Source organism: Brachypodium distachyon, chromosome 5 (genome assembly GCF_000005505.3).
Source record: "Brachypodium distachyon strain Bd21 chromosome 5, Brachypodium_distachyon_v3.0, whole genome shotgun sequence".
In the NCBI taxonomy this organism is placed as follows: domain Eukaryota; kingdom Viridiplantae; phylum Streptophyta; class Magnoliopsida; order Poales; family Poaceae; genus Brachypodium; species Brachypodium distachyon.
This window is the reverse complement of record NC_016135.3, coordinates 25,816,758-25,826,678: the sequence shown is the minus strand read 5'-3', so window position 1 is coordinate 25,826,678 and position 9,921 is coordinate 25,816,758. Positions and strand designations below refer to the sequence as shown.

Below are 9,921 nucleotides of genomic sequence, written 5' to 3'. Positions count from 1 at the left end.
AGTGGGGAATTGTTTTGTATTCTGGGTGCTTTGTAGCTTTGTGTTGCTGTCATTTTGATTCCACTGGGTTCGATGATCGTTATGCAGGCTGGTTCAGAAGTCATGGACTAAACATGTTTTTGTCTTTTTGTTTTTTCACTAACCAGTTCCTTTGATTAAGTGTCGTCGATGATTGTAATGATTTGTGCCAAATTGCTAGCAAAACATCTTGAATTGTTCCTGCAGAACCATTCCTGCTGAACCATTCATGAGAGTGTCTGAGAGCACACAACATATGTGCAATGGTAAAAAAAACTATGTGTCCCATTATTTATACTCCTTCCGTCACATGTTAAGTGACGAAATATTACATGTATCTAGACACCTTTATAGAATAGATACTTTGGTATTTGAACAAATTTGAGTCACTTAATATGAGATGGAGTGAGTATATAAAATGTGAATACGTTATAGCGTAAGTTATCTTTTAACGACTTTGTTTTTCCAATCAATGCCTTTCTAAACATAAAAGATATCTAAATAAACATGGTACTCCCTCCACCCGGAAATAAGTGACGTGGATTCGTATCTTCTTTCAGGACGGAGGAAGTACAAAAGACTGAAATTTGATCCTCTTAGTTGTAAGAAGACACACACTTTTTTTATCTTCTTTTTTTCAACTTAGCCATTATTATACGCAATTTTGCTAAGAAAAAACATTACACAATGCGTTCTCTCATAAACGTTTCCTTCGATTAACCATTTCCAATCAGAGTGTCGTCTACCTCAGCAATGAAGTTTTTCGCACAGCGCCACTAAATATGCAGTCAAACGGAACCGAGCAAGGCAAGCAATTCACCTGCAGACAACATGCATCGAACTTGGACCCATTCGGAGTCTGCACTCCAGATCCAATTGTGTACCGCAACGAGTCCCTGTGGGCTTGCGGCTTGAGTTCCCAGAGTGCTTCATGGACCGAAACTCATCGAGGCGCCTCTCCGCCTTCTCCTAGCCTTGTCTCTTAAACCCGTTTCTATGGCTTGTTTCTCATGTTTTTCATATGGCTTGTTTCTCATGTGGCTTAATTTGGTTGCCCTTATTCACCTGTTTTCTACTAGTATGGTTCATCCTGATATCGGTCTACTTTGAAAAGATATTTACAAGGAGCCTTCTAGTAAACATGAAAAGATTGCAGTATTCTATGAGACTTGAGAGGTTACTTAAAGAGTGATGCTATTTACCATGGAAGGTCCTATGGCAAGTTTCAAGAGTAAGTGAGAATTGTCTAAAAAGAAAATAATTGTGTAGAGTATCCTAGAGAATAGAAACTTGTAGTACGTTGCTTAGGATGATGACATATGTTATACATCCAATGGTAAGTATAAATAGGGGTCCTATGGCAAGTTTCAAGAGTAAGTGAGAATTGTCTAAAAAGAAAATAATTGTGTAGAGTATCCTAGAGAATAGATACTTGTAGTACGTTGCTTAGGATGATGACATATGTTATACATCCAATGGTAAGTATAAATAGGGGTGCCTCCCACACCCCATGAGAAGTACAACAACAACAACCAAAGTATAGAGTGAGGAGTGAGCTACCATGAGGAGTACATCCAATGGCAACCATCTTTCCTGAAGAGGATAAAACTCAAATCGATTCTTCTCAGCAGGATCAGAAGCTCCACCGAAAGCCTAAAATCCCTTTTGGTATCAACTATATACACAGTTTTCACCACCATCTTTCTTTTAGAAGATAAAAGTCAAATCAGTTTTTCTCGGCAGGATCCGAAGCTCCACCTGAAATGTATTTGAAATGAAGCAATCATGCAATACATCAATACATAAGAAGTACCCCCATCAAAAAATAATACTCCCTCCGTTCCTAAATACTTGTCGTGGTTTTAGTATTTAGTAAATGAGGAAGTACATAAGAAGTGCAAAGAATCTTACAAGTTCTCCGGTTCTCTAAGTACCAGTAGTATTACCCTTGTCTAGATCCTTGAGATACCGAATTAGTTCGCTGACTTCCTTTGTCTCTTTCAGCACACCGTACACTGACTTCACCAGCAGAAAAAGCATACTGGCGGTGGTGATCACCCCCTTGAGAACCCTGCCTCGTAGCCATCCATTTGTGTTTAGTGTATCTACTAGCTTGGCTAAACCTAAAATGCACACCACACCAAGATAAATGCTCTTCTTTGATTTTGACTGTCCCTCCACCTTCTTGTCGACACTGCCACCACCATTTTTGGCCACGGTGCACCTAAACTGCCAAACTCAAACGACGTAGCATTTCAGTTCAAGGTCATTACGCGCATATTACCAAGTTTCGATTCAAGATTATCATTTTAGTTCAAGGTCATTACACGCATACACAAGATTCGATTTAAGATTATCATTTCAGGTCATTACACGCATATTAGCACAAGATTTGATTCAAGATTATCATTACACAAATGCTATACAATGTAGGTTACTATAAAGATTCAAATCAGGATTCTTCCGATTCTCATTTTAATCATTTGCGCAAATGCTATAACTAGCACTATTTATTTCTTGCATTCGGATTTTACCCTGTGAAGATTCAGATTTTACAGTGTGGAGGTTAGGGGCGCGTGCACGAAGAAGAGACACCAGCCCCACGGAGGTCGACGCAAGCAGAGCGGGTGTGCGGAGGTGGTAGGCACGGGAGACCACGGCCTAGCCGTATGGCGGGGCGAAGGGGCGCCTTATCGTCGGAGGTAGACCTAGGGCTAGGTCAGGCGCGGACGCGGCAATGAAGAGGCCGGGTATGGAGGGTCGGAGAAGTGCAGGGCCACGGGCGTCGATGTGGGGTCGGAGAAGTGCAGGGCCACAGGCGTCGAAGCTGGCCCTGAGGGCATTTGATCGTAGAGCCACCGCCAGAGGAAGCGCGCGGGTCGAGTAGGCGGGGAGGAGAACGATGCGTCGCTCCTCGTCAGGCAAGGGCGCGGCGAACCGCGTCGCCACCGGAAGCAGCGCTGCGATGCGCGCGGTGAGGAGGGGGGGGGGGGAGCGCGACATCGCGTGCGTCCATGGCGAGGGGGGTACGCGTGGTGAGGTCCTCATATCGATCCGATCCGAATGAATCAGTCTTTCTACAGAGGTCAATCTTTGCCTATTAGGCAAGAGGATAGCAAGTTCGAAATTCTGTCTCGGTAGGACATGGATTTCTATTACTATCAAATTCTATTTTTGGTACAGCTTTTGCCATATTTTATTATCTCATAAATCTCATAAATATGAGTAAAAAAAATAAAAAAAAGATACAAAGATATCCGTTTCAGGGTAAAATATACCCTTTACTTTAATTATTTCAAATTATTTTATTATTAATTTAAACATTCCCGCAGGTATTCTTTTTTTTTACTTTTTAGAAAGTAAAGTGCTTTTTCGAAAGATTATCCCTGTCTTTGTTTATGTTTCGGGTTGGAGCAAATGACTCTAATTCGGCCACGCCTACGAATCAGTCGACATTTTGTACAAATTTTACGAACGGAAGCTCTTATTTTCATATTTCCGTATCCTTTCTTAAACCATGAATCTAATCTTTTGGAAAAAATAAGTCTCTTCGCTGTAATTTTTGAACTTTGCATTTATTATTCTAGAAAAAAGAAAAACCTAATCCTTCAAATCTTCGCTATCCTTCGAGTCTTCGATACGCTTCGAATCCTTATGGGGAAGTCTATAAATGATACGTCCCTTGCTTGAATCATAACGACTTACTTCAATTTTGACCCTATCCCCCATCAGTATTCGTATAGAACTAGACCGAATCTTTCCTGAAATATAGCCCAGGATGATGGTGTCATTCTCTAGACGAACGCGGAACATTCCGTTGGGTAGGGCTTCCGTAACTAAACCTTCGAAAGTTACTTTTGCTTCTCTCGGGTTTTTCTTTTCTCGCCTATTTTTTTTTTCTGTCATTTCTTAAAATATCCCATATATGTAGGGGGAAACCGAGGAAGAGGGCAGATCTATCCTGATGGTAGCAAGAGTAACAATACGGTCTATAATGCTACGTCAACAGGTATAGTAAAAAAAATACTACGTAAAGAAAAAGGGGGGTATGAAATATCCATAGTGGATGCATCGGATGGACGCCAATTGATTGATATTATACCTCCCAGGCCAGATCTTCTTGTTTCAGAGGGGGAATCCATCAAGCTTGATCAACCATTAACAAGTAATCCCAATGTGGGAGGATTTGGTCAGGGGGATGCAGAAATAGTGCTTCAGGATCCATTACGCGTCCAAGGCCTTTTGTTCTTCTTCGCATCCGTTATTTTGGCACAAGTTTTTTTGGTTCTCAAAAAGAAATAGTTTGAAAAGGTTCAATTGTACGAAATGAATTTCTAGGTCCCGGGATTTCTTACCATCAACTTGGTAAAAAGCCGGGATTTATTGGCAATTGTTAGAATTATCTATGATCTATTTTGGAAATCCTTTTTTTGTTTAGACTTTTTTTTGTTTGCGAGATGTCTGGAATTCCTTATTTCTATCTCATGCAAAAGAAGAGAATCCAAGGCAAAGGCGAGAACAATAAAAGGATTTCTCCCTTTTCGAAGGGATTGCTGGTCTTGTTAATCGTCTATTCGGCACAAGAAAAAGACAAAAAGGCCTTTTTCTTGTGCCGATTCTTCTTTTCTTGTCTCGAAATAAGAATCCTTTTTCTTTCTATTCGTCAAAGGTTACAATTTCTTCTTTATTCGGGTCTGTCTCTTGGCCCTCTTTTGCTTAGGTTCAGGGGAGGTAGTGCACAAACAGAGGGGAAGGGAATATGGCGGGGGACAAATTTATTGTGATTGTGAGCAAATAGAATTGCTTGAGTTGTTCGATTAAGTTCAATTTAGAACTTACAGAAATTTTGCAAAAAAAACGTAAACTTTTCCGTTGAAGGGTGGTTTTTTTTAGGCTAGTTGAGTAGTTTTGATTAAGGTTTTATTAGTTTATTACTCTAAGCTAAATCAATGATTTCCAGGAGACTCCCTTCGTGGAATAAAATATTGTAATGGATCCTCGATTGATCTCTTTTTCTTATTGCTTCATAAGAGTGAATCGAATAGATTAAAGTCGCGTTATAAGAGTAAGAATTCCGCGGGTCCTTTCCGCTCTAATCAGATAAAAAAAAGGGGGGGTAAGGACCCGCTAAGCTCCTACTTTTTCATGTTTCCAATCCGATCCCTCCGATTACTATAGAGATGAACCCAATCCAGAATATGAACCATAAAAGAAAACACCTACTAAACCAATCACAGGAATACCAGTCACCGTACCTATCAGCCAAAGAGGAATTCTTCCAGTAGTATCGGCCATTTCCCCTACTTTCCTCCACATTTTATCAAGTGGTCATGCTAGAGACAAAAACAGTCATGGATAGTTATGTTATAAGGATGGTATCCTTCCAAATGGGATAAGAGAGTTCTTACTACTCTCTTCTTTTCTCTCAATTGAAGAAGTAATTGGAAAACAAAACAGCAAGTACAAAAATGAGTAATAAACCCCAGTATAGACTGGTACGATTCAATTCAACATTTTGTTCATTCGGGTTTGATTGTGTCATAGTTCTATAGTTGGAATTTAGTTTATCGTTGGATGAACTGCATTGCTGATATTGATCCCAAGAAAAAAACAGTAGGTACAGCTAGTCCGTGAATAGCCAGCCATCGCACTGTAAAAATAGGATAGGTTCGATCTATGGTCATTGAGGGCCTCCTAAAAAGATCTACTAAATTCATCGAGTTGTTCTAAAGAATCAAAACGGTCGGTTATTAAAGGAATTCCTTGTCGGCTTTCCGTGAAATACTCGTTTGGCCGAGGACTTCCAAACACGTCATAAGCTAAACCCGTACTGACAAATAACCAACCCGCAATGAATAGGGAAGGTATAGTAATGCTATGAATAACCCAGTATCGAATACTGGTAATAATATCAGCAAAAGAACGTTCTCCCGTGCTTCCAGACATGCTGAGCTCCCCAAATTTTTGTACATTCAAAAAAGGAATTGATTCTGTAAAAGATGGGATCAACCAGTAAATAAAAAATTACTGGTATTTCATCCTTGTGAGATTGTCAATTTTGTACCAAAGGTGTATTTTGAGTATACCGAATTAGTATAGCTATCCTTCCTATGGCACAGCAATCCAGTTTTGCTTGGTTCCGAAACATAATTCCTTTTTTATCTTCTTTGTTCTTTGTCTATAGGTAAGCTATATGTTGTTCAAGGCATCAATAGAAAACCCACTTTTTTGGAGTCCTACTTATTTTCATTGGCTTCGGAATAGTAGAAGAATTCGGAATAGCGGCCAAAATCTTGGGAAAATAGAAGTTGAAGTTAATGATCAATAGCTTTGGATAAAGAATTTAGGAAAGATATTCTCATACTTACACAATACAAGGACAAGTATATGTGAAATCTATCCTTTTTTGGTGAAAAGTTTTCTTCGAATCCAATCTTTCCTTTTAAATAATTTATAAATAATTTAATTGGTTAACATAATATCTAATAAATAGAAAATCGAATAGTGGATAATCTGTTATGAAAGAAAGAAAACATTATTTGAAGAATCAAGATTTGTGATTAATCCTTGTCTTGTTTGTTGGATTAGGTCTAACTTTCTTGACTAAATTGCGAGCGTGGAACTTTACGAGATGAAATAGGGAAAGACAGAAGATAGAACTTCAAAGGATAATTGAAGCGACTCGTTTTCGAAAAAGGAATAAAAATAAAGTAAATTTAAGGAAGAGGTTTCTTTCTTATTTTAACTGATTGTATTCCATATGGAATAAAAATAAAGTAAATTGGAGTTGCAATTCAACTTTCTTTTGTTAAGTTACTTTACTCTGGTTCGACATAAGATAGATGGAATCACGCTCTGTAGGATTTGAACCTACGACATCGGGTTTTGGAGACCCGCGTTCTACCGAACTGAACTAAGAGCACTGTCATTCATTCAAAAAGAAAATTCTTTTCAACTCCTAACGTATCTCACGTACGTATAGTCTGCACAAATTCAAGTTATACCCACTTTACCTTTAATCAATCTCTTCGCTACTGCCCATAAAGAAGAAATAAGTAATAGGTAGGGATGACAGGATTTGAACCTGTGACATTTTGTACCCAAAACAAACGCGCTACCAAGCTGCGCTACATCCCTTTTCCAAATTGTTGTACAATGCCATTGTACACAATTCCTGTCTTCTTTTCCATATCGTAATTTTCTTCTTCTTTCTCTATCTATATAGAACCCTCCCGTCATTTCTTCTTTTTGGTCTCATCTCATATAATCAAGGAATGATATACATTTAAAATCCAATCGAATTTTTCCTATAAAAGAAAGATTACTATGGTAATGTGTAGGAAGAAGGGTGTCATCTTTTTCTTTTTTAGGGATAGGGAAATTTCGTCTATATGGTTCATTTTATATATAGCATAACGTTCTTGGGCAAGAGTTTCTGATCATATACGTATTCCAATAAGGAAGGAGGATTTTCAATGCGGAATATAAAAACATATCTCTCTGTAGCACCTGTGCTAAGTACTCTATGGTTTGCTGCTTTAGCAGGTTTATTGATAGAAATTAATCGTTTATTCCCAGATGCTTTGTCGTTCCCTTTTTTTTAATTCTAGTTATTGCTATGCGAGAAATCGAATTCTTCATGACATGAAGAAATTTTTACCCTTTTCAATCCTTTTTTAGTATCGGAAGGAAAAAGAACGAAATGCTGGATTGGGCTGAACCTCAGAGTCATGAAAATTTTTGGTAAATCCCATTTTGGAAAACGGAAATTCAATTAAAAGCGATATCCAAAGAAATCAGAGCATAGAAAAAGGCCCGGCTGACTAATTAAATGAAAGGATTTCGAAACAAAATCTTTGCTAATTCGACAAGGATTGTATTCTTTAATTATTTCTCTATTTTTTATTACTTAATTTAAGAATTTCAAAAAAATTATATTCTAATGGATTTTATTCTTCTTCTTCGGATTCAAAATAGAAGAATAAAAGAATAAATAAGTAGAAGAATTAAGTTAAGTCAATCCAACCAAAAAGAAAAGAAGGTTCATGGCCAAGGGGAAAGATGTTAGAATCAGAGTTATTTTGGAATGCATCAGTTGTGTTCGAAAAGGTGCCAATTAGGAATCGACGGGAATTTCTAGATATAGTACTGAAAAGAATCGCCACAATACACCCGGACAATTAGAATTCAAAATTTTTTGTCGTTATTGTCGCAAGCACACGACTCATCACGAAATAAAGAAATAGGAAGATCGTGTGTTCGATCTTTCCAAAGAACAGAAAGAGTAAGAACTTACTATTTTATTTAATATATAAATAAAACATAGATACAATACAAAATAAAAATCAACTCATATTATTTTAGGTAGATATTATTTCATATGTCTAGAGGGTATTCATATACTATAATATGAATCAAATAAGATTAAGAATATGAATCAAATAAGATTAAGATATGGATCAAAGAAAGACTACTTCTTCTCGATCCTAAATTAATAAAATAAAGAAATGAAATTTCTTTTATTAATTTTAAAATTTTAAATAAGGAATAAATCATGTATACATCTAAACAACCTTTTCTTAAATCTAAGCAACCCTTTCGTAAATCCAAGCAAACTTTTAATAAATCCAAGCAACCCTTTTGTAAATCCAAGCAAACTTTTCGTAAATCCAAACAACCTTTTCGTAGGCGTCCTCGGATTGGCCCGGGAGATCGAATTGATTATAGAAACATGAGTTTGATTAATCGATTTATTAGTGAACAGGGAAAAATATTATCGAGACGAATAAATCGATTAACCTTGAAACAACAACGATTAATTACTCTTGCTATAAAACAGGCTCGTATTTTATCTTTCTTACCATTTCGTAACTATGAGAACGAAAAGCAATTTCAAGCCCAGTCAATTTCAATAATTACAGGTTCTAGACCCAGAAAAAATAGACATATTCCTCAATTAACGCAAAAGTACAGTTCCAATCGAAACGTAAGAAACTATAACCAAAATTTAAGAAACAAAGTTCCGATTGTTGATGTTTTATTCGAAAGGGCCAGGCCTATATATATTATAAAGAAAGTAATCCAGCTCGTTGATTCCTACCACTTAATCTTAAATTATTGTGTCTTCCCGGAGTCCCCTCTCCGGGAATTCGGTTTTTATTATTCCAGTATATTACTTTATTTATCCTTTTAATTGATGATCTTGATTTTCTTGGAAATCGTGTAAAGGTTATTTGGATTTGATACAGCGACTTGTGCAAGCATTTTACGGTTAAGAATCAATTTCTTCTTATATAGGTTGTGTATTAATTTACTATAACTATCGAATACTTTAAATATCCGCGTTGCTGCGTTTATCCGAGTGATCCACAAACGGCGAAAATCCCTCTTTTGCCTACCTCTATCTCGATGAGAGGAAACAAAAGCTCTTTTTACCTGTTGGGTAATCATTCGATTAAGTCTTAAATGAGCCCCTCTAAAATTTGAGGTAAATGAACGCATTTTTGTTCGTCGTCTCCGGGCTATATATCCTCGCGGAACTCTGGTCATTGAATCAAATTAACCTTAATGAATAACTAATGATTTCTCTTCTTTTAGCCATCCTTTTCCCCATTAATAACAAAACGAATTATTCCGATATATAAAATATTAATTCTAATGGCTTTTGCTATAGTAACCTTCCCAACCACGATTTTTTTTCTACTCCCTTCAGTTATTTCTATGCGAAATAACAAATTAATTCTAATGATACTATAAAAATAGTGGGTTCCATCGTTTCTATGGTTCCCTTTTAAACGGCGAGGCCCTCTCTATACACCGGAGCCCCTTCTTTTATCAAAAGGTATTGTGAACTTGTATAGTTCACATTCTTTGGCTCTACCTATCCATTATAGAGTAAATAGC

General features: G+C 37.2%; 2 non-coding genes across 2 annotated transcripts; both read right to left on the bottom strand.

Moving 5' to 3' along the window:
* Positions 1 to 6,867: 6,867 nt before the first annotated feature.
* TRNAW-CCA lies at positions 6,868 to 6,941 on the bottom strand. The gene has a single exon. It is a non-coding gene; the product is annotated as a tRNA-Trp (tRNA).
* Positions 6,942 to 7,081: 140 nt separating this feature from the next.
* Positions 7,082 to 7,155, bottom strand: TRNAP-UGG. The gene has a single exon. It is a non-coding gene; the product is annotated as a tRNA-Pro (tRNA).
* Positions 7,156 to 9,921: the final 2,766 nt, after the last annotated feature.